Consider the following 25,257-nt stretch of genomic DNA (forward strand, 5'->3'; position numbering starts at 1 on the left):
AAAAGTGCTTCTTTTCTCACATGAAATATCATTGATGCAGTCACTGCAACAGTTGTGTGAGCCTCTCTCTTCTCTCCTCTATCTCATCTGTTCTATCTCACTCTTTGTCTCTTTCTTTCAGACCCCATTTTCATACTGGAAAAGGAGGGGGAGGGGGGGGGGGGGGGGGGGGTCATTATTCTATTTAAGAGGTACAATTTTAGTAATGGCTTTGCTGCAGTCCACAGAGGCACAGCCAGCCTCCCTCAATATCCTGAACATTATTTGCTCGTTTAGTTAAATGATGTTTCTAATTGGTTCATAATTAGTTGTAATGAGGCGGGCCCGAACGTCTCTGATGCAGATACGTCTTAATTCAACATGGCATCTTGCTTCTTCAGGAGTAGTTGCCCATGGTTCTCAGAGGGTTGGGAGCGAGAGGAAGGCTGGAAGGGGGAGGTTTCCTGCCATTGTGTGTTCCCGTAAATTGGAAAATGAAGTTTGCAGAGCAGCGGGGTTGAAGACCGGGCCATCATGTGCGCTGCTGCTGTCTGTCTTAAATGATCTGGTCAGCCAATTGTCAAGAATCAAATAGATGGCTGTTACTTTGACATAGAACAAGCAGAATAGACTAGTTAGTATGGCATGTTGTTGATTTTTTATGAATGTTTACTAAAACATTACATTTTTTTATGGTAGATGCAAATTTTGTGTGTGAATGTGGGTCTGTGCTCGTAATTGAATGCTGTGAAAGAGGGAAACTGAAGGTCATTGCGGCTGGTGTTAACATAAGACCCTTTTGTGGTTTGTATAAATGAACATGTCCATTCACTGGAGCCCACTCACCCCTTTTAAGCAGAACAGGCCAATAACGCGCACAGACACACACACAGACTATCACACACAATCAGTGGTACACAATCACTTTGCTTAAACAACTCTAGCAACTGCATGCAGCCATGCGTCTGCCATCCCTCTGCTCTCTGTTGATTTTTCTCGCTTTCTTGTTTTCTTTCTCTCACCCACATGCTCATTCACTGAGATTCATGTGGGATAGTAAAAGTTGATCATTCATTCACTTACTCACTTCAGAGTGACTGTATATAAACCAACTGAGAGAAAAGTAAATATTTGTTTGAACAATGAATTATTGAGCCTTTTCTAGAAGGAAACATACGTGTATATATATATATATATATACACTAGGGCTGTGAAACAATTAATCTTGATTAATCGCATCCAAAATAAAAGTTTCTGTTTACATAATGTGTGTGTACTGTGTATAATTATTTTGTATAGGCTATATAAATCCATACACATGCATGTATATATTTAAGAAAAATGTGTTATTTATAAAAAAATAAATAATATATAAATATATATATACAGTATATACATGCAAATATTTCTTAAATATATACATGCATGTGTGTGGATTTATATGTCTATATATATATATATATATATATATATATATGGTAACACTTTAGATTAGGGAACACTATTCACTACACTTTTTAGCATGCATATTGCTAGCATTTTGGCTGTTTATAAGTACTAACTTATAAAGCACATATTAATGCCTTATTCTGCATGACTCTTAAATCCCTTAACCCTTAAGCAGTAATTAGGAGTTTATTGAGGGGAAAGGGGGTAAAATCTCAGAGAATAGTTCTTTGGGAAGAAATGTGTCCCCCAAGTAAACCCACACACTCATTGTTTCACACCTGTAAGGTAATCAGTGTAGGTGGAAGGAAAGCCCTGATTAGAGAGATTTATAGACACTAGCAGGCAGGGGTCATTCAGGTGTAAGGCGATCAGGTAAATGTGAAATGCACCTGTGCTTTATAGAGGCAGCTTAAATGATGAGGTGACTGCAGTATAGTCTTGGTGTGAGTATTTATGTATTTACATGCTCTTTTTTTATTATTATTTAATTTCAAGCCTGAATACTTTGTTAAAAATGACTGAACAGGTATTTGCTAAGTGTTGCTTGCAATAGATAATGTTTAACTTTAGCAAAAAAGATGAGGTTTATGTTGCAAATGCCCTGGAGAGCACTTGACTGAGGTTGTTTTTAGTAAACAAGCAACTCGGTTTTTGAGAGATCTCTGCATAAAGCGCCATGTCTGGATAACAATTCAGACGTGTGTGTGTGTAAGTGTGTGTGTGTAAGTGTGTATGTACTAGGGAGGCCCACTAGAGATCTTCTTCTCACAGGGAACATATTTGTAACCATTAGTTGGGTCTCCTGTTTCATGTTTCATGTCGTCTCTGAGCTAACAGCATCATCAGAGTGTATATGTGTGTCCTGAAGCTCCATGTTAGTGGAAGGAGACTCTGGTGCCTCCTCGTCCCGCGGATGATGCATCATTCTGGGTGTAAAGAGTAACCTGAGCCCTTCTTCCAGCATGGCTGTGGTTCTCCGTGGCCCCACAGAGCCCTGGGGAGGCTTTTAAGGAGATTTGGTGCTGGAGAAAACAGCTCTTCAAAAGAAGTGTCGTTACATTACTGAGTAATTAGCACTGCACTAGGGGCAAAGAAGCTCTCTGGCTAACCAGCAGAAGCTATACTGCTACACAAGACGTACACAAGTAGTGTGTGTGCGCCTGCTTTTGTTTCGCATTAGTTCAAAGCACCTTTTAGAAAAGCGTGTGTGTTTTGTCTTTGACGAGGAAAAAAAACCTGCTGTCGACAGCCTTGTTATACTACCGTCTTTCTACGTCTCCGTAATCATTTAACACATTTACTGCGGCTTGTTCTGTTTCACTGAGTGAGAGAGTCACTAAGTGCCTTTTAAAAGCATAACAAACATTACAGGTTAACAAATGTGACATTTTAGATATATGCTATAAAGGGAAAACCACCCAACATTTCACTACATTTAATTTGATAGAATGGGAAAATGGCAATTTGAGGCATTAGCGCTTGACTTTGAAAGCACCCGTTTGAAGTAAAAGACATGCTGATTGCTTTAATTGATAATCTGTGGTTGGTTAAGTGCAGTTTTCGGTGTGTGTGGTCTTAATAAATAAACGTGTATTTTTTTTGTGTGCCTGTTTTCCTCTCTAATTCTCTCGCTCTTTAATTCAGCCTGACTAACCGCCTGGTAAAAGAACAATACAGAAATGCTACACGGGTTGAATTCACACCGTAGAATATCCAACCAATCCTTTTTCTCCTCAAAGTAGGATTGTTTAGGCAAAAAGGAGCTTGTATTTCTTACTTCAAAGAGTGTTTGAGGGTCTTGATGGTTCTCTGAGAGGTAAAAGAAGATACACACAGTACAAAAGTCACACACACACACACAAACACACGTAGGTCCACACTAAACCAAGTGGCCGAAGTCACCACTTACCCTTAGTCCTCGTTAAGGAGACTGTTATCATATTAGAATCATATTAGCAGAGCATGGCTTAACCTGAAAGGTCAAAGGTCACAGATCAAAGGTACAGACCTGTGGGAAGCACAGAAGGAGAGGATGATCCTCACCTCTGTAACGGAATCCTCTCATTACAATAAAGCTCCACTCTGCCTGCCGGGGAGAGAGAGAGAAGCCACGGTCATGTGATAGGAACCAAGCCAGAGGGAACGGAGCAGATTTAGGGCCAGCCAACCAATAAAAAAGGAAACGATGACATCATGATGACACAGAAGTACAGGTGGCTTTATTCTTGTGGAATTTCAAAGCAACAGGTAAAGATGATAGAGAAACTGGTTCTTAGATCAAGTGATCAAGTTAAGACAAGTGGTCCATTTCAGCATAAAACTGAGACTGCTAACCATTCAGTAGAATACAAATTATCTTAAATTGAGACCTGAAAAATACATCATTTTGCCACACTGCTATTTTGTTGTTATTTTATTGAACTAGAACATGGGTTTTCAAACTAGTGCTCATGGTGTCCACAGAACAAAGAAATATATAAAAATAAAATTGAATTCATAATTCAATATTTTTTCCAGATAATAATACTTATTTTTTTTGCTTATTTTTTTTTTTTGCTTTAGTACAATAACAAAGTAAATGCCAGTTATTTATAATTATCTTCATAATATTTCACTTTGTATTTTTCTCACACAATATAAATGAGTCTTAAAATATTTATATTTCAAGAAGGGGGCTGATCATTATATTTCGGGGTGTTTTGAAAACCTCTGAGCTAGACTAAATAAGCAAACCGAAAACTCACAAACAAGTATAAAAAGTAAAGAAACACTGTAATGTTAACACAATCCGTTATGAGTTGATTAATTTGTTGATTAATTCAATGTTGTTTTGTCAATTATAATTATTTACAGTATTTTTATTATTATTAAATCAATAATCAACTTGTGGACCGAAATTCTCCACAGACCACCAGGTTTTGAGGACCAGAAAAAGGACATAAAGCTCAGGAGGAGCCTGTGGGCTTCTGGCCTCTCATTGGCTGAGGTCACAGGCTGTGATCAGGGTCATGACCTCTGACTCCTGGCTTAAAGGAACAGAGGCAGACACTGAGGAGGAGTTGCCATCTCGGAGTGAATAAAGATCTTTGACCTTCACCTGAGATTAGTATCAGTATCAGAACTAGTGTTTATTTCACTTCCACCCTCTAACTAAACCCCTCTTTCTTTCTGTCTCAGTCTTTGTCCTCCAAAAATGACATGCAACGGGTGGTTGAATCCTAGCAGAATGAGACACATGGTGGTGAAGGACATTTGTAACAGCCCTCACCTGGATGTATTGCTAGCAATTTGTTAAAGTATCTTTTTGAATGAAATGATTCACAGAAGCCCTTTCACTAAAATACAAACATATTTGGGCACTTTAGTTGCAGAATGCCATTGTGTTATAAAACAAGATTTCAAACCAAGTGGCATTCATTTTAAAGAAACATAGCAAAAAAAAAAAAAAATGTGCAAAAAGAAGACTGCTAAGTTTTAAAATGATAAAACAACAGACTGATTACATGTAATCTGGATGACGCAAGCAGATTCCAAAAATGAATAGGCCTACTTGTGATTGGATTATATTACTTTTTAAAATCAGACTAGGTACTTTTTCATGGATTACATGATTATATGTTATTCTTATTCCTAAATTAATCATAATTAAATTATTCTCTCTGCTACTTTTTTTAATCTTTTAAATTTTCTGTTCAAAAAAGCCTACAACTGCTTATATACATTCAGAAGGTCTTCCAGGTTTGTGGAATCGCACACACACACACACACACCAGACATTAGTAATGAGCCGATCACTGAAAACTGAGACGCACAGCACTTAATCACTGGATTTACAGAAATCATTTCACTTTTAAGAAGCGTTTTCTCAACATTAAATATCTAATAATCAGCCCCTGACAAACACATTCATTATTATTTGAATGATCGCTGTCAGTCATTTAACCATGCACTAATGTCTTTGGAAGGCTTTTGTCTTTCAAACACTTTAAAATGTACAAATTTACGTCTTTTCATATTTACATGCAATGCAGGGATTCCCCAACTTTTTTGTCATCTGATATTCTTTGACCTAATATATTTACTTGAAGTAACCCATGATATTTTAAGTTTATAATTTAGCCAATTTATTATTAATTTAGGTCAATAATAAAATTAAGACAAAAATAATAATTAATAATAAAATTAAGTTCATGGTTCTCTGATCTTGGTTAATGGTCACATGACATGCGGGTAAACAAATAAAAAAAAATTTTAATCTTTTTTAGTGATTGTTTTATTTTGTTTGTTTTTATTTTAAAATGATGTATTTTAATTAAATTTTTTTTAATTATTTAATTTAACTCATGAACCCCACAGTGTGAATCCCTGATGTAATGTAATGTTTAAAGCACTTCATGTTTTCTTTCCCCCTTTTCTTTTTATATATCAGTATGGTACACGATTATGGTAAATAAATCTGATAAATGAGTTAGGTCAGAAGTAATCTAAAAGTAATCAAAAAGAAGTATGATTATATTACATTAAATGTGTAATGTAATGGATTACATTACAACTACAGTTTTTGTCAAGCAATTTGGAATCAGTAACCAACTACAATTTGTAAGTAATCTACCCAGCACTGACAACAGATATATTGTTAAAAATGAAAACAAAAGGTATTTGGACTTTCTGGTTGTTAAAGTTTGTCATAATATGATGAACTACATTTGTGGTTATACTATACCACCACAGGAAAAATGAACTTGAGGGGAACTTACATAACAAAAACATCACATTGCAAAAATAACACAAAGTAAAAGTGAAGTTAGTTCTGAGAAAAGCAGATGCCATTTTATGATATTTTCTAATCTATCTAATTCAATGAAATTCATAAAGTTTATGTGTGACTTAAGTGTCCAAAAAAAAGAGAAATTAAAGTTTTACAAAGCTCCTATTTTTTTCAGTCCACAGAAATATCGTAACCAAACAATGTTTGTTAATTTTATTATAATGATTAATTGTGAAATTGCAGTTATTTTGAGTCAATTATTTAAACATTAAAGAAGTAAACTATATTTTAAACATTCAGTTTTATTTGTTAATGCATCATAAAAGTTTACTTCAATAATTTGCAACGTTTTGAAAAAAAAGAAAAACTGTATTTTTTATAAAAATGCAGTTAAGCTTAGAATTTCTTGCTTTAAAAAAAAAGACAGTATTTGTCATGCATTCAAACACACTGCACCACAACATGGGATATCCTTGGCTTTGCCAAATTCACCTGCAGTCATTAACTGAGATCAATCTCCACGAGGCTTGAATACACACAGAGAAAGGAGGAGATCCACAACCAAAGAAAGAGATCTGAAAGAAAAAGAGAACAGATCTGAAGGCTTTATGGGGGATTAGAGCCAACAGTGTGCTGAGTGATTGGTCAAGTCTTTACGATGTCATCACCTGTCACAGATCGCTATGGGCAGAATTTACAGCTTGCCTGTGACATCTCTCACATATCAAATCATATTCCTGTGAGACACAGTAACTGTCAAACCCGTTCCCTTCCGTGATCCCCACTGAAAGACCAACGCGCTACACTGCTCCTTCAAACTCCCAAAGAATGAATGGATAGAAGGGGTCTTAACAGAAAGAGAGGATATAGAGAGAGAGGGAGGAAAAGAGGGAGGGAAAGGTAGCAATTCTGTCCTTCCTGCAATTAGCATTCACGGTTAGCTAAGCAGAACTAATGCAGTGAATCTAAGAGTGTTGAGTTACGTGCTCACTGTCGAAGAACCCCTGGGCAGATTAGACTGTAGAGAGAGATGATGAACAAGAAAGAGAGAGAGAGAGAGAGAGAGAGAGAGAGAGAGAGAGAGAGAGAGAGAGAGAGAGAGAGAGAGAGAGAGAGAGAGAGAGAGAGAGAGAGAGAGAGAGAGAGAGAGAGAACAAACCCTTCAGATCCATTACAAGCTTTATTAGGGTGCTGGGTTATTGGTAGTCTGCTCTGCAAGGGGGCAAAAAACAGTAGTGCGCGCACACAGGGAATGGGATGTATTTAGCCTCGAGGAGGTCAGTGCTTAAGAAGTTAATGATGGGATTGTTTTCAAAACAAAAAAAAACAACAAAAATAAGATCTCTTGAGCCTCTGGGAGTCTGGGATTTGTTGTGTGCAGTTTTTGACCGGAAAAAAATTAGCCCTGCTTCAAATGTAAACAAAAGAATTTCTGGCCAGCTTACTTTGTCCGTTTCTTTTACTTTTAAAAAAAAGAAACTGAATGGCAAACTGAAACCAATACAGACTGTATATCATCCCTCTGCTTGGTCTGAGCTGCTGAACTCAATGGTTTTCTCATTTTTCCTGTCTTTGACAGTTGACAGCTTAAAGAACACTCAACAGAGCCTCTCTCTCTCTCTCTCTCTCTCTCTCTCTCTCTCTCTCTCTCTCTCTCTCTCTCTCTCTCTCTCTCTCTCTCTCTCTCTCTCTCTCTCTCTCTCTCTCTCTCACACACACACACACACACACACAGAGGGCACATGTCTTGTGGGTTACTGCTCTTCAAACACTGTATCTGTGACAGAAGACATAACAGCCGAGGGCAACTGTCCAGTGTGTGTTTAAAATAGCGCATCTGAAAAGGCCCCCATTACGGCTGTCAATCTTTAGCATTTTTTCTATCTACTTTCAGTCTGTGATAGTCTATGTCTGTTTTCACTGGGTTGGGTAAAATTCAGAATTGAATAATTGGCCCCTTCTCAATTTGAATGGAATTTGCCATTCGCACAGGAATATATAACTTTTTTTTGGATCAATGTGGAAGAACACAGTTTCATATATATATATATATATATATATATATATATATATATATATATATATATATATATATATATATATATACAGTATATAAAAATAAAAACTCTTTGTGGGGTTTTGTATAAAGTCCCTTGTGTTCAACGAAGCTGCATTTATTTGATCTAAAACTGATTTATACTTTAATATATTGAATTTAGTCTTGTTTCAGCATCGTTACTCCAGTCCTCAGTGTCATTGTTGAAAAAGTTGTTTTGCGAAATTTAATGCATCTAGTTGAATATAATTTCTTTAAAAATGACCCTATATAACAATATAAATACATTTCTATGAGGCGTTTTTCAAAACTTTCAAATAAACCTTTGTCAAACATTCAAAGTTCATCTTGATAAACTTATGCTTTTCTATTAAAAAAGTACAGTTACAGATTCAAATTCCATTGCCAGAAAAGTTGCCACAGGAAGCGCCTATTTAAATGCCCTTTCATTGTGATTGACAGGATTAAAGGAACATGCTCCTCCTGAACGCTCAATTGCAACTATTTCATTTCACAAGCTAATTGTAGCCCTCATTGTATATGCTTTTAAAAAAAAAGAATATCCAGTCTTTTCTCAAGCATGTAGGTCATGAATGTTGTTCTGTGATCTCATCGGACTCTGTAAAGTCATACAGGCATCTCCTGTCCTTTATTCGGAGCAGTGTGATCTCATGGGTCTTGGATGTCACTTCTCCATCGGTCATTAAGAAGTTTTCTCACGCCACCCGTTCGTTTTCAGAGAGGCTGAGAAGTTCCACTTGTCCTCCTTCATAATAGGAACATGCTGCCCTTGATATATTTACTTGCTCTCTTTTCTGGCATGAAATCAAACACCTACACATGCTTTACAGCTGATCATTTGTTGTATCTGACAGGGATGAGCGCATACTTGAGGTGTGGTGGCGGGAACTTAAAGTGTTAAACTCCCGATCTCTTTTCCACCACCACCACATTTGTAAATGAATGCATACACGCAAACAAACACACACGGTTTCAGCAGAAGAAAAAAGGTGCCTATGATCGATCTGTTGTGACTGGGCCATTGAGGTGATCAGGAACTCCAATCAATAACCTGTTGTCCTGCCATTAGCACTTTCAGATATATGTTGACACATGCTGAGAGGACATTATTTGAGATAAAGTTACATTTATGTCTTTTGATGAGCATTCCAAGCACCTTATAATCAATATGAGTAGAAAATAGCATTAGATATATTGTGTAGGCCTACTTGTGTCCACACACACATGTCGGGGTTTCATGTATGAGGACTTTCCATATAGTGACAGAATAATTTGTATACGGTACAAACTGTGTATTGTATCCCATAACCCAAAGCCTACCTCTAAAGTTTAAAGCAACTTATCACAGTACATTTTCTGCATTTTTAGATTTTTAAAAGGCACACACACATAAGCTGCTTTCCTCAAAAAATGTCCCCACAAGGTCAAGGATTTCAGAAATTGCCATCTTTGTGGGACCACACACACACACACACACACACACAGTGCTCCAAAAGAAACACAAGTAGAGAAAGAGGGCTTGCATTTATGCAGGCACACAAACACACACACAATCTGGCAGATTTTGCTGCTCGCTGATCTGTAATTGCAGTGGATTGAATCTACAGTTTAGCAAAGAGAAATAATTACCTTGCTAATCAGAGTAATTCAAGGTAATGGTTGATTCACATTTCGCAATATGGCCCATAGCACTTCTGTTTAATGAATGCTGCTTGCCAATATTTACTGCTAAAGGTTTTTAGCAGAAAGTCGATAATGTATCTGTGCTCCCACCAGAAATGGCAGCAATTATTTTGCTCATTGAAGAAGCTTGTTTTAGCAAGCTTGTTTGAGCAACATACATTGTGATCAACAGCTGTTTTTTTTTAAATGCTGAATAAAAAAGAGAGATTTCTTTCAATACAAGGTTAGAATGATTTTTAAAAAATACAAGCACATATTATCTTGATAACTGTTTTAACTAAATATTCTGAAGTTCAGTCAGAGGGCAGAGAGGTAATAGAGAGATAGAGAAAATGAAAAAAAGAGAGTGGTGGGTCAGGGAAGATGGAAAAGAAAGGAAAATGGAAAGGAAAGGAAATCTGTGTGAATGACGGTGTTAGTGGATAAATTAATAAAAACCCTAAAACATCACCTCTATCTTTTATTGTGCACGGTTGTGTTTCTACTCAAACTCGCTATATCTCTATAAGATTTCTCAGTTTCTCTGTTCCATTTTATTTCCCAATTCTCATTATTTGTTAACATGTTGGAGTCGCTGTGTTAAAGTGCTCTCGTTCCTGATTGGTTAGCCTTGCTTTTGAAGTCTGATAGTGAAGCTGGCTGGTGCTTTTCCCAGGTTAGGATACAATGAGATGGTTGCAAAGAGCTAAACTAAGAACCACCACAATCCTCTCATTTGTATCTTTAATGTGTTAAGGTTATTTTTGTGGTCTGCCAGGTAATGCAATTTTTTGTTTTATTTCGAAACAAGTATTGAGTCTAAAAAACTTATTTGAGGCATAAAGAGAAAGAAGTTGAAAGGATTGTATGTTCATACTGACAATCACAACTAGACTAATAAATCATACTCAAAACACTATTTTCTAAAAGGTACACTTTTGAGATTACAATTTTGAGCGCCAAGTTGTCACAATGAGAACCTGCAGCTGTTTACTGACACTAATTTGAGAATAGTTAAAACTATATATTCTTTTAAATGTGAAATACACAAAGTTTAAAAAAGCCACTTTTCACAACATATCTCTATTTAAAAAGGTTTATATTCTATTTAATTGCTTTTCAGCTATATCTATAAACACTGATAAATGATTCTGTAGTAAATACTACAGAAAGAAACAAATGTAATTTACTTGAATAAGTTAGTTCAGGCAAGAATTTAAAAAACAAAGTAAATTCTATATTAGTATTCAATTTAAGGAACATCAACGTTATTAAATTAAGCAAAACCTACTCAACTTTCTGTCCCATCATGCACTGGGGCATGAATAGGTAATAAGTTTGCATTTTTCACTGTTTACCATGCAGCTGTGTTTACACTTTTTTCAGTTGCTGTTGTTGTTAGGTTTAGTAACTTACTGTTTTGTGACATCTGAAGTTCATTTTCCACTTAAAATGACACATTCATACCCAATAATGATCCAACGAATGTTATTGTTGAGCGTTATTGAGTATACCAACACTGTTAAAAAAAAACGTTAAATTTACAGGAAAACCCTGGCAGCTGTGGTTACCAGAGTTTTCCTGTTAAAAATACGGTAGCAACGTTTTAGGTTTTACAACTTTTAACCGTATATAATTTTACAGCAATAAACCGTATTTCATTATCTGATATAATGTTAATATACTGACCTTTTGAAGTATTAATATCTGTTTTTTTCCATTGTAATACACCGAGAGCCAACAATCACAGCAGTGATGAGAGTCAAATGGTCAACCAAAGCTCATCATAAGCATCTCTTCCACAAGAAAGTTAATACTAATATATAGAAGCTGCACAGTGTCATTCACACAAACATTAAACACCATCATGGTAACTTGTTGAAATTTAAAAAATGCAATAAGCATTAATTTAACAACATTAAATGTAACATAAAACCCTAATGTACATAACTGATTAGAAAAAAACTAAGAAAATTATGAAGAAACAGTTATTTAAAAACAAAATACATCAAATGTGAAGTGTCACGCAGGGAATTGTGGGAATGTCAATTTACATTTTTTCACTGTAAATTATACAATGACTTGTTCTTTTTCACTTCCAAAAACTGTAAATTTAACGGTATTCTACAGTAAAATTAAATTAAATGTACCATTATATATATGACAGTTATTTACCGTATATAGTAAGGAAACTTACTGTTAACCAATTAACAGTTTTTCACTGTAGCATTTTTACAGTGTTTTACCATTAAAATCACGATCATTTTTTACAGTCAAGTATTGACGTCTCTGTGTTTGGGTGGGTACCCATTATAGATATGTTTTCAACACAATTTATTATTTATTTAGATGTTCTAAGTAAAACACACAGTTTAAAGGCATGGCTTGATTCAGTATTATATTGTTTGAGCACAATTTACTTGAAACAGAGTATTTCAAAGTAAACTTCAACTAAATTACTTAACAAACTTTATTTTTTCTTTGTTAACTTATTTAACAAACTTATTTAAGTTGATTTACTTAATTCCATATGTGAAATCTACTTAAACATTTGTAAGTAATAAGTCTTTTTTTTCAGTGTAGTACAAGCATTGAAAAAACTATTTACATATGAAATATTTCCCTGCTCTTAATTTAGTATGCTATTTACATTCACACACCAGTGTGGTTTATTTGTTTATGCCATTACAAACATAGAAATTTAGTTTAGAGGACAAAATAACAAACATTACCATAATTTACAAAAGTTTTCAACTATTTGTTTGTTTGAAACCAACAACAAAACCACTGCAAGAGAAATTTGCTTTTGACAGCTGGTTTCTTTATGACTATCCCTGTTTCCCCCATGCATTTGTAGTGTATGCAGTATACATCCATTCATTCCCAATGATATGAAAGCAAAATATAGCTTAAACAAAAAATAAAGAAGCATTTTTAAAGTAGGCCTAGGCCTATCCACGACAGGTGTTTCCTCCTGTATATCATATTGTTTTCTTTTTCTTTTTTACATATAAAGACAGCACTTTGTGTTTTAACTTCTATAGCACATTGGTTGCAGAGTAATGTAAACAAACTCTATTGAGTTTCGGCTCTAGAGTGTTGTGAACTGAACGACTGTGGGAAAGAGCGGGAACAACACACGCTATTACAAATAGGTTAATTACGATTAGGCTCATTTATTAACTCACTTTCGCTTTGTTACATCCGGTTTTAGTTAAACAGTTTGTGTGGGAGAGAGAGCACATTATAAAGCATTTGCATCACAAGCTGCTACTTTGGCAAAAATGTTGAGATGTTCGTGTCAGGAGTGAGGGAGGGAGAGAGAGAGAGAGGGAGAGCATTGATTATACGCTGTATTTGTTTAACTAATGTAATCCCCAGATTCAGCGTGTTTGTCTAGTAGCTGATCATTTGGCCGTGCCATGAATCAGAATGACGGAGGCACGGAGGAAAAGTCTAATATATCTGACACAGTCCAGGTCCTGCTCCAGTCGCTCTGCTCGCGTTATTGATGGATGTTTCAGCTCTGACACTCTCTTTACAGCCGCGTGGATGACGAATGAGAAGCCAAACACACACACCGGCCTCCATTTCTGTGCCGTTGAACGCCAGGAGCGCTGGAGCTCAACACCGGCGTTGCATATTGATCGATCTCGGGCCTCTTTGATAATTTGATGCGCGTCACATTTGACAACGTTATGCTGGGGGGGAGGTTGTATCTAGAGGGCTAATGAAACTGTTAAGCCATAGAAAAGGGAAAGGGAGGTGTGTGATAGGCTTGAATAGATGCTGTTTTTCGGCTACATTAACCTTGCAAATAGCTGTCAGAGATTCAAAACGCGCACGCAACACACACTCATACATGCGCGCTCACCTCCCTCAACTCCTAATAACTGTGTCATTGTTGACATTAACATTAAACAGAAGCCAAAGCCATTAAAATCCCCTGCGCCTCGACACCAGGCGCATTATGTTGTTGCTGTAGAAAATGAAACTCTTGTTAGCATTATGGCCCGGCGCTTATAGCGATACGCCGTTGAGTGATTCAGAAAATTTGATTTTGAAAGTGTGCAGTGACTGATGAGCACCGGTGACGTAACGCAGGAAGAGCCAATGATGAATGACAGGATTATGCTTGCGCATCATTCAGAATTCAATTACGAATGCCTTTTAAATTCCACTTCAGTTTCTAAATGGGTTTAAGTTGAAGAGGTATTATGCAGAACTGTAGCTATTTTGTACAATTAAAATGAAAAGAAAGATACATTACTACAGTCAGAAAAGTTTGAACTATTTGTCCAAACAAAAAACTTCACAAAAAAACAACAACAAAAAACTGTCACTGAGTGACATTTTATAACCTGTCCTCACTGGAGCTGTTGCTTTCAGTAAACGATTACAGATTGTCATGCTGACTTCATCCAAGATTTTTAAGAGGGGGTTTATAAGAAAGAATCCCCCCAAAATAGGCATAGGGCCTAGAATCAGATGTGTTGAGGGTTAAAAAGAGGACTTTATTTTGAGGGCTTTCATCTAAATCTGGTTTTCACATTTATTGTTTTATTTTTGTGAATGGCAGGAAAATAATGTAGATTCATCATAAGCCATCTGTTTAGACACAGTTTTGTTTAGATGGAGTGATGTGTTTACTACTGAGAGAGAGCGATGAAGAGAGACTGAAGAAGAGTGATAATAATATTTCTTCCTGAACCATACAACAGTCATCCCACAAGTTAACCTGCTATGTATGCTAATTTATACTATCTTGCATATTTTAATGATAAGCAGATAACATTTTGTTGGTTTTATAAAGAAATATCGTACACCTTTAGAGATCATCGGAAGAGTGATCACACGAGGTACTGCTTCTACACCTACAGAGAGAGAGAGAGAGAGAGAGAGAGAGAGAGAGAGAGAGAGAGAGAGAGAGAGAGAGAGAGAGAGAGAGAGAGAGAGAGAGAGACTGATGATGCTAGACACAAAAAGCACTAAGATGTTCCACTCAGATCCCATAATTGGTCGAGAGGCTTCATTTCACTGCCTGATTTCCTGTCTTTTGACTGGTTTTAACAAGGCTGATGCTTTTAATAGAGCTCTGAGTACTGACTACTCTGAAGCTTCTCTCTTCCCTCACACCAAAAATCTACCCATCCCTCCCTCTATTCTTCTCTTTTTTTTTCAGCGGATAAAAGAACGAAGACATAAACCATCTTTGCACCATTCTCCATTGAATACCTGAAAACCTTCTGCCACCCCTTATCATGCCAGGATCAGACACCAAACAGCCATTTTCCTCGCCCAATCACTGCCCTGGCAACATCAGAGAGAGTTAGAGAGAGAGAGAGAGAAAGAGAGAGAGAGAAAGAAATTGAAAGACATCCTCATGCACTGAATGCTTTGCAGTTTTTTTTCTTCATAAATGAAAGCTGGGTAATGTAAGATACGTTTCTGCCTTTCACAGACCAGTTTACTACACCCCCCTTCACCCCTGAGATGACAGGCAGGTAAAGAGAGAGAAAGAGAGAGGAAGAAAGAATAAAGCAGCCGACAAAATGGGACAGCAAATTACTACATTTCCCCCCTCCGAACGCTGCTTTCATTACCTGGGAAAATATATCAAAAGGTACTTCAGTCCGAAAGGTATTTTAATAATACATTACTGTCCTCATAACTACTCTTAACCTTTAGGTAGAAATGCATTTTGGATGAATGCAGCTGTCGAGGCCTGGTGCGGGATAATGAGACTTAGGCCTTATTTACCGCTGTCTGTCTGGAGGAGTAGACAGCCTGCAGCCTTCGGCAGGGAGACGACTGCATCCCGGCCCGCTGATATACACGTCCTGAGTTCAGCCCTTAAAACGGGTGCATGGAGAACAGCAAAGAGAGGTGGTGAGAATTTACAGGACAATAAAGCTCGCAGATTCAAAACATGCCCAGCAACATCTAAGTTCTTTACACAAATGTACAATTTCATTTGATTTTCTCTTATTTTATGAAAATTGTGACATTAGTACTCCAACCCGATCTCATGAAATGTGTCTCCATAGCACGCATTGAGCAATAGACGTGAAAAATTTGTTTTTACGTGCATGATAAGCACTGTAAACCCCTTGGTTAGGATTACTGGTGTGGGGTACGTGCGTATTACACGCCATAAAGTGCGTATCATATGCATGCAAAAACTGTGTCATATGCACGTAAAAACGAATTGTCACGTATAAATTGCACGATACACACGGTGCAATAGAGACACATTTCATGAGATCAGGCTGATACTCACTCCCTAAAAGAACCACTGATAAAGAACATACATTTTTAAGAGTGTATAGTAGTTTAATGAGTATACACTTCATATAGATTAAAATGTATATTAAACAAATGCAAACAAATATATAATATAATGCTATAATCTATTACATAAGAAAAAGGAATATACTTGTTATTTTTGTCTGACGATTATTTTCTCTCATTATAGCAACTCTTCTTTTCACTTCAGCCACTACAGCAACAAATCACATCTGAAATGATTCAAGTGAAAACCAGGGGCAATGCGCCATGTTTGCAGCTCATAGTCAGTCTGCTTGCAGTCTTTCTGTAGTGTTTACTACACAATGTTTATGATTATTAGACTCAGATTATGTTAAATCACTGTCAAGGCTGAGGGCCAACAGCAATCACTCTTTCTCACTTGTTTTCTCTCTCTCCTTCAGGGTGAAAGGTGAAGCAGCAGCTCTTGTATGTGTGTTTGTGTGTAGCGTCTGTTGTTTTGTTGCTCTGCAGGCCTCAGAAATGCTCCTTTGGCCTTCTGCACGGATGCTCATTATGCTAGCATGGTGCTACATACTCGTGTCGAGGAACGGTAATGAGGGTCTAGGGCTTTTATACTCAAGCGGAGCATCTTTTCTGCCAGGGAACATAAACATCATTTGAGAGAGGGAACAGGCAGATGATAACCAGCGAAGAAGCAAAAAATAGACTTTCACAGATAATAGTTTTTTTTTTGCGATCATCCCCATTCGTGATGGACAGAATTGTCAATAAGTGTGGCATGTTTTGGAATAGTCCGATGCATCAATGCATATACATAACTCTTAAAAAAAGGTTCTCTTAGTTCCATCAAGAACCTTTAACGTCCATGTAACCTTTCCATTTGACAAAATGTTCTTTATATATAAAAGGGTTGCTCTTCACACTAAAAATGGTTTTACACTGAAATGGTTCGTATATGGCATCACTTCAAAAAGTGTAATATATTAGTATAGTACCTTTAATTATATTTATATATATATATATATATATGAGTATATAATGGGTTACGATCATAAAGATTAGTGATGCTTGCAGTGGCCTGCTTAGTTTCCCAGTGTAAAGCCCAGAGAGGAAAAGTAAGAGGGGGGTGACACCGAGAGGTAGATGGGGTCTCTGGTTTTTGCCCGATCAAATCTTGTCAGGATAAGAAACTCATTGTGCTGGCTACTACTGACAAATACATGAGGCAGGTAAAAAAAGAAAAAAAAAGGAAGAAAAAAAGGATGCCAGCTTTGTTATGAGCACCATATAGTGACACCTTCCAAATCCAGGCACTCTCCTCCAGCCGATTATTTTCAGTAGAGGAACAAAGGCTGGCTCTATTAAAGACTGTTAATTAAATCCAGCGCCTGTCTAATGCTTTTACACCTACACTTCAGCAGGCTCTCTCTTTATCCTATTCAGATAACTCCGCACCATTTCCTTCTCTCGGCTGTCTTTAGAAAAGAGCAAGTCACAATGAATGTTAACGGGAATGAAAGACCCCGCAGCGATGTTAATGGTGATTTTAGCCCATAGAGTGCTACACTAATGGTTAGCGCTAATTACAGCGGTATCCTGGGCCATCAAAAAAGGAGAGGGATCGATATGTAACATAGGAGTAACTTTCGTTCGTGTGAATCAGGCCGACGTCACCTTCTGACAACAAGACATCATTACATGAGAGGGTGTGGAAGCGTACGCTTTGTTCCTTCAGTCTGTGCTATTAGTTAGTTGAACAGGGAGATAATGTGCCTGTCATAGATAGGTCAGCGTGTGTGAAAGAGTGTGTAAGAAAGAAAGTGAGAGGAAGAAGGGGAATCATTATTTATTGAGAATATATTCTGCTTTCTTCCTCATATTTTTACTGAACATTTTTTTTATATGCTGGACTTGGGGCATGTATTTTATTTAATGCATTTTTAATGTAATTTAAGACAATTTGTAATGTCTGCTAGCTAGGTACTGTTATTTATCTAAGTCTGTGAAGAAATGTTGGTGATGAGGTCTCACACACAGTGTTTTTATATGGAAGTGATATTTGCTAAATCTAAACCTATCCTAACCTAGCACACAAAACCTGTTGATTACAAAAGAACAGAAACAGAAATCCTTTGCAACATCACAAATGTCTTATCTGTCATTTTTTTTAGCAATTTGATATATATTTGCTGAATAAAAGTATTAATTTCAATAATTACAAAATACATTTTAGTTAGAATATATATATATATACACTCACTGGCCACTTTATTAGGTACCCCATGCTAGTAACGGGTTGGACCCCCTTTTGCCTTCAGAACTGCCTCAATTCTTCGTGGCATAGATTCAACAAGGTGCTGGAAGCATTCCTCAGGGAGTTTGGTCCATATTGACATGATGGCATCACACAGTTGCCGCAGATTTGTCGGCTGCACATCCATGATGCGAATCTCCCGTTCCACCACATCCCAAAGATGCTCTATTGGGTTGAGATCTGGTGACTGTGGAGGCCATTTTAGTACAGTGAACTCATTGTCATGTTCAAGAAACCAATTTGAAATGATTAGAGCTTTGTGACATGGTGGAAGTAGCCATCAGAGGATGGGTACATGGTGGCCATAAAGGGATGGACATGGTCAGAAACAATGCTCAGGTAGGCCGTGGCATTTAAACAATGCCCAATTGGCACTAAGGGGCCTAAAGTGTGCCAGGAAAACATCCCCCACACCATTACACCACCACCACCAGCCTGCACAGTGGTAACAAGGCATGATGGTTCCATGTTCTCATTCTGTTTACGCCAAATTCTGACTCTAACATCTGAATGTCTCAACAGAAATCGAGACTCATCAGACCAGGCAACATTTTTCCAGTCTTCAACTGTTCAATTTTGGTGAGCTCTTGCAAATTGTAGCCTCTTTTTCCTATTTGTAGTGGAGATGAGTGGTACCCGGTGGAGTCTTCTGCTGTTGTAGCCCATCCGCCTCAAGGTTGTGCGTGTTGTGGCTTCACAAATGCTTTGCTGCATACCTCGGTTGTAACGAGTGGTTATTTCAGTCACTGTTGCCCTTCTATCAGCTCGAACCAGTCTGGCCATTCTCCTCTGACCTCTGGCATCAACAAGGCATTTCCGCCCACAGAACTGCCGCTCACTGGATGTTTTTTCTTTTTCGGACCATTCTCTGTAAACCCTAGAGATGGTTGTGCGTGAAAATCCCAGTAGATTAGCAGTTTCTGAAATACTCAGACCAGCCCTTCTGGCACCAACAATCATGCCACGTTCAAAGTCACTCAAATCACCTTTCTTCCCCATACTGATGCTCGGTTTGAACTGCAGGAGATTGTCTTGACCATGTCTACATGCCTAAATGCACTGAGTTGCCGCCATGTGATTGGCTGCTTAGAAATTAAGTGTTAACGAGCAGTTGGACAGGTGTACCTAATAAAGTGGCCGGTGAGTGTATATATGTATTAATAGCACATTTTCAGCACTCAAACAAACCTGTTTAAATTATTGTCATTATTAGCATATTTCAAATAGTGTGGACTGCTTTTAATGCTCTCACAAGTCAGAGAACAACATGTTTCACTATACTTACGATTGAGATCTTTAAAAATGTTTTATAGCCAAATCTGCATGCACACACATACACACACACGTTGGCTTTTCATGTTTTATGGGGACTTTCCATAGACATAATGATTTTATACTGCACAAACTGTATCTTCTTTCCCCTTACACTAACCCTTTCCATAAACCTACCCATCACAGAAAACTTTCTGCATTTTTGTAAAAAACATCACTTAGTATGATTTATAAGCTGTTTTATCTCATGGGGACAAAAACATTTTTCCACAAGGACAAGGATTTTGGATATTGCCATTTTTGTGAGGACATTTTGTCCTCATAATGTAGGGTTTACCAGGCCCCAACCACACACTCTCTCTCTTTTACCTAGCTTCCTAAATGAGGACATAACATAACAAATTTTAAGCTACTTATTAGCACCTGCAAAATATGACTTAAGAATCATTTGCCCAAATGATGGTGTCCCTGGATGTCCCCAAACGAAGTTTATGTCAGATTTAGCTCACTTCTGTGGTCAATTTTGTAGACACACACACACACACACACACTAACAGCACACACCTGTACAGGTAAGATGATCTCTGACTGATTGGATGATTTGGCCTGCAATATCCTGCCGGCTCCTGCGTCTCCTCCCCTTCCCCTCAGCAAGCACCCCCCAGGCTCACTCCAGGAAGGATCTTTTTACCGTCCTATGTTGTAGTGGCAAGTCACTTTATGAAACCTCTCCGCCCACCCCCAGAGTGACAAGGACCCCTTTGTCGCCACTCGTCTGGAGCTGGGACACGAGCTGAGCGGCCCTGTCTTATATGTCTCTGTATGTAGGCCACGCACCAGCCATCACTCATATTTTCAAAGGAGGATGGAGAAAGAGGGACAGAGAGGGAAAACGACAGAAGGATGGGTGATGGGTATCTGGTCCCCGTATAATGACCCTTTGATGAGAGTTTCTGGGGTTCCTGATATGATGTGATGACAGGGAGTGGTTAAACAGACCGCGACCTTTGAACACACACACAAACCCTGCACAGAATACAGACTACTCTGTAAAAAAGGAATTGTGAAAAGTTACAAATTCGAGGCAACATAATGTATTCTTTTAAGCTCTCTCAGTGATTGTCTAAATAATTGTCCTAACACTACTTTGTTTTGTCAATTGTAATTTGCTCGTTCACTAAATGCAAACTGCTTTATTAATAAATTTGTGAATGTAACTACAGATGTCTTGTTCAGCGGATTTTCAGTAACTAATACAATAAATGTCTCTAGTCAAATGTGAAGTGAAATACAAAGTTCTGTCATGAAACTGTAGATGGCGCAGTTGATAGGTCCTTAACTCAATCTGCTTGTTATCACAGGTTTCAAATACTTTATATAAATTTGTGTAGCAGTGCAGCACACTTTCAGAAACTCTCCACCTTCCCCAGCTCCACCTGCTACAGGTAATTCATGTGCACAATTTTTTGGACAGCATCAGCATGTCTTACTTGCTCACAACAGTGTGTTGTGTATGTATTGGCAGTAGCAAGTCCCACACTTGCTCTGCAGCAGCATAACAGATCTATTCCGCCAAGACCAAACATATCAACATTGTCATATCCATTACCATTCCAAACTGAGTTGTCATGACAAAACTATGCTATCTTTGATTTTTAAGGTGATTGCTCCTTCAGAAACACATATATGTGGGATATAGTTTTAAAAGGTTGTACAACTCGACATTTGACACACAGCTACTCCTATAAGAGTAACCTTGCAATTTAATTATGCCGCAGTGCATGCTGGGAACTCAAGAACCCTTAACATTTCCGCAATATTGCCCAATATGAAATTATTTGATTAGACAAAATAGTTTCAATAGTTCGGACAACATTTAGAATTCCAGGAATTCTGTTGGTCTAACTTGGGTTCACATTTCTTAGTATTTGTAACTCAAAACCCATAATTTATATATATATATATATATATATATATATATATATATTGGTGTAGAGCAGGGGTGCCCAATCCTGTTCCTGGAGATCTTACTTGCAGAGTTCAGATCCAACCCTGATCCACCACTCCTGTATTTATTAAGTGCTCCTCAAGATCTTAATTAGCTGAGTCGTGTTTGATCAGGGTTGGAGCTGAACTTTGCAGGGAGGCAGATCTCCAGGAACAGGATTGGGCACCCCTGGTGTAGAGGAAGACGCACAACTGCTATAAATAATATAAATATATGTTTATATTAGGGCTGTGCAACGATTAATCACATCCAAAATAAAAGTTTGTTTTTACACAATACATGCGCGCGTGTGTGTACTGTCTCTAATTCCACTTTTAGACATACACTCGCGAACTTCCCTCGGGAAGCTCTCGACAACTTCGTCAAGTGTATGAAATAAGTTTATTTAAACAGACCTTCTGAGTCCTTGATTTTGACAGAGGAAGCAAGTCTACTCATATGTACACTTTAGGCAGATAGTCTATGGACCATAGACCACAATGCAGCATGATTGTGTCGTCACAACAGCAACTCGCATAGCAGATTTCAAGGGATCAAGGCTTAGGGCGTTCCATTTAAACTCATCGCAAGGGTTCCACCAGTAGTGGGCACTCATGCAACGTGAGCACTGATGTACATACGAGTGAAAGAGACAGAGGGAAGTTAGCGAGGGAAGGCCATAAAAAGTGAAGTCAATTAGAAGCACTCACTTCTTGATTGCCAAGCGTACTGCGCAGGCTCAAACTGAGCTTGACGACGTAGATGTGACGTGAGCAACCTGTCTGACAGTTGTACGTCTTCTAGTAGCTGTGCCAAGAGGAATCTGAATCATTCCTTTCCGAATCTTGCAGAGCCGGAGATCGTGAGTATTAGCTGTCCATGAGCTAGCAGCAGGATCAACTTTACAACTCTCTATGGGCTTCTCCCTTGACTTTATGCCTCCACGTCCCCCCGATTGTGCGGGAGCTTCTCCTCCTGTCTATACGGTAATTTCTCTACTGTGCGACAGAGAGTCGCGTGTTATGACGCAATCGTTAACCTATTTTTACAAAAACTGCTTCTACGGGGCCATAACGTAAGATACAAGGTAATGGAGCCTCTAGTTTTATACATTGTCGTGTTTCTTTAGAAATAAACAATGGACAAATGGAATCTTTAAACGCCTCAGATGTAAAGTTATTCGCTGTCAAAGTGACGCCAAAATGAATGGGAGTCAATGGAATGCTAACAGCAGGTGAAGGCTTGCTAGCCAATGGCAGCCGCCAGGGAGACTTTAGTTTCCGGCTGGTGGATTACCCCCTTGATAAAAAGTGGACTTAAAAGCAACCTGTATGGGACATTACGTCAAGTGTGAACTTGGAGGTGGACCGCAAGGCCCTAGGACGGGATTTGGGACAGAGCGACAATTAAAATTATGACTAATGTCATTCCAAAGAAAATCTGCCATTTTAATTAAGTTTTGGTGAATCAAGTCCAGCATTTTTATTTATCTATTGCCAACTGCCATTAAAATACTAGAAGAAGAAGAAAGTCACATTTTCACCACCTACTGGACTGGAGTGTGAAGTGCTGGATGGCACAGGTGAGCAAGGATGTTCAACACAACTCGACTGTTAAAATTTCATTAATGTTGAAGCACTTGGAAAATAAGCACGCAACATACAGTACATTTTTGCTAACACTCATGTGTGCTTTATTCAGTGTTAAACTCAAATTAAACAGGTTTGAAACGACATAAGCGTGGGTAAATGATGATGAACTACCCCTTTAACGACTAATACACAGTATGTAAACTGGTAGTTTCCCAGGAAACTTCAAAGTTCAAAGACTGCTAATCTGACTATAGATAGTTGCAGGCATATGTATCTCTATTAGATGGAGCTTTTGCTACACATCAGTCTCATGTGTAGACCTATACTTCAGATTCTTATTTCCTGTTATTGTGTGAACAATGACCCATGACAAGCAAACAGATGAGAGGACAGAACATTATTACATTTCCATGTAAATGACAAGTGTGCGTGTGATGCATGCAAGTGTCCGGCTTCACACAAAGCGATTTGTTTTCATCTTGATGCTCTAGTATTGTACAAAGCACTTTACCTCAAGCTCCATAAATTACATGAACAAAACACACTTAATAGACCTGATATTCGCGCCATTGTGCCTATGATACCAAGCTAATAGATTTCGCCAGTATCCGAACACTTGAGGCTTGGAGGAGGTCAGGGCAACATGAAGGTTGGAGCAGCAGCGAAGTCCTTTGGTGCCTGAAAATGAGTTTGTTTGTTTTGTGGTGTTTTGTACGCTCTGTTCTCCTTTTCCTCTCTTCGATGAGGAGGTCTGATGAAGAACGAGGATGCTACACACCTGCCCTGAGGTTAATAACTCTTTCTGATCTGCAGATGGGACTGAGAGAACGCCTGGAGAGAAATATTTGGAAAGGAACACGTTGAGTTTTATATTCTCGGATTATGGCAGCATTTTTAAAAGCAAGTGGACTCTGAATGTGGAACGGATACTACAGAAAGTTATCAATCATGTAGACTTTACTACTTTTAAATTGCATGAGAAGATACATAATATTAAAAACCTCAGTTGCATGAATCCATTTTGATGTTTGGCGAGTCCATTGACAAGGTGCTCAAGTAACATTAAAGTTTGAATATGGCACCAGGTGACTGAAGCTGGGCTTCTGCAGACTTTATTTTAGTAGGCCTTGGACATTAGTTCAGAACCTTTCGGTGTGTTGTGAGAGCTGAGCAGGTCAGCACTCTGAAGTTTTTCAATGAACTGCAGAGCCTTCTGGTTGATGGACTCCATTGATGGATCTTAGAGCCTCTGGTCCTTCCATCAATGCACCCGCCAACAGATACCTCCCCACCCAAATCTCTGATCTTCGCTGAGGCCCAAAGAGCTTCGGCCCATAATAAAAAAAAATAATCCAGTTGCCATTCAAGAAGATGGCATCAGGACATAAAAAAAGCTCTCTTTTTACTAGGAGTACTCTCAAGTCTGCCTAGAGCGTTGTGGTATTGATGTAGCAAACTAAATTTGAGTCAATCTTGCCTCAGAAAAATGGATGGAAGACCTGTTAATGCGTTTCAAGTGGACGTCATGAAGGACAGAGTAGAAATGAAAGGATATTAAGATGAGACACAGAGCAGAGGGCAGAACAGACACCTCTGAAAAGGGCTAAGAATGACAAATGTAGTTCAGTGATTGCTAATAATGGTGGTAAAAGGGAAAAAAGGCTCCAACGTTAGAATATGAAGCCTCTGATGCTTGAGACATAAAAGCAGTCACACTCCTGGATCAAACACGCAATGGCACTGCAGCTAAAATGCTGAATTAACACCAAGACTAAAAAAAACACCCAAGAAATATACTTTCTAACAGCGACTGGGAAACACTGTCATTTACGGTCACGACGACATTCTACATCCGGTCCTTGTCAAAAGAGGTCACACATTTTAATC

The sequence above is a fragment of the Rhinichthys klamathensis genome, unplaced genomic scaffold (genome assembly GCF_029890125.1).
Source record: "Rhinichthys klamathensis goyatoka isolate OS25496 unplaced genomic scaffold, OSU_Roscu_1.1 h1tg000412l_1, whole genome shotgun sequence".
NCBI lineage: Eukaryota > Metazoa > Chordata > Actinopteri > Cypriniformes > Leuciscidae > Rhinichthys > Rhinichthys klamathensis.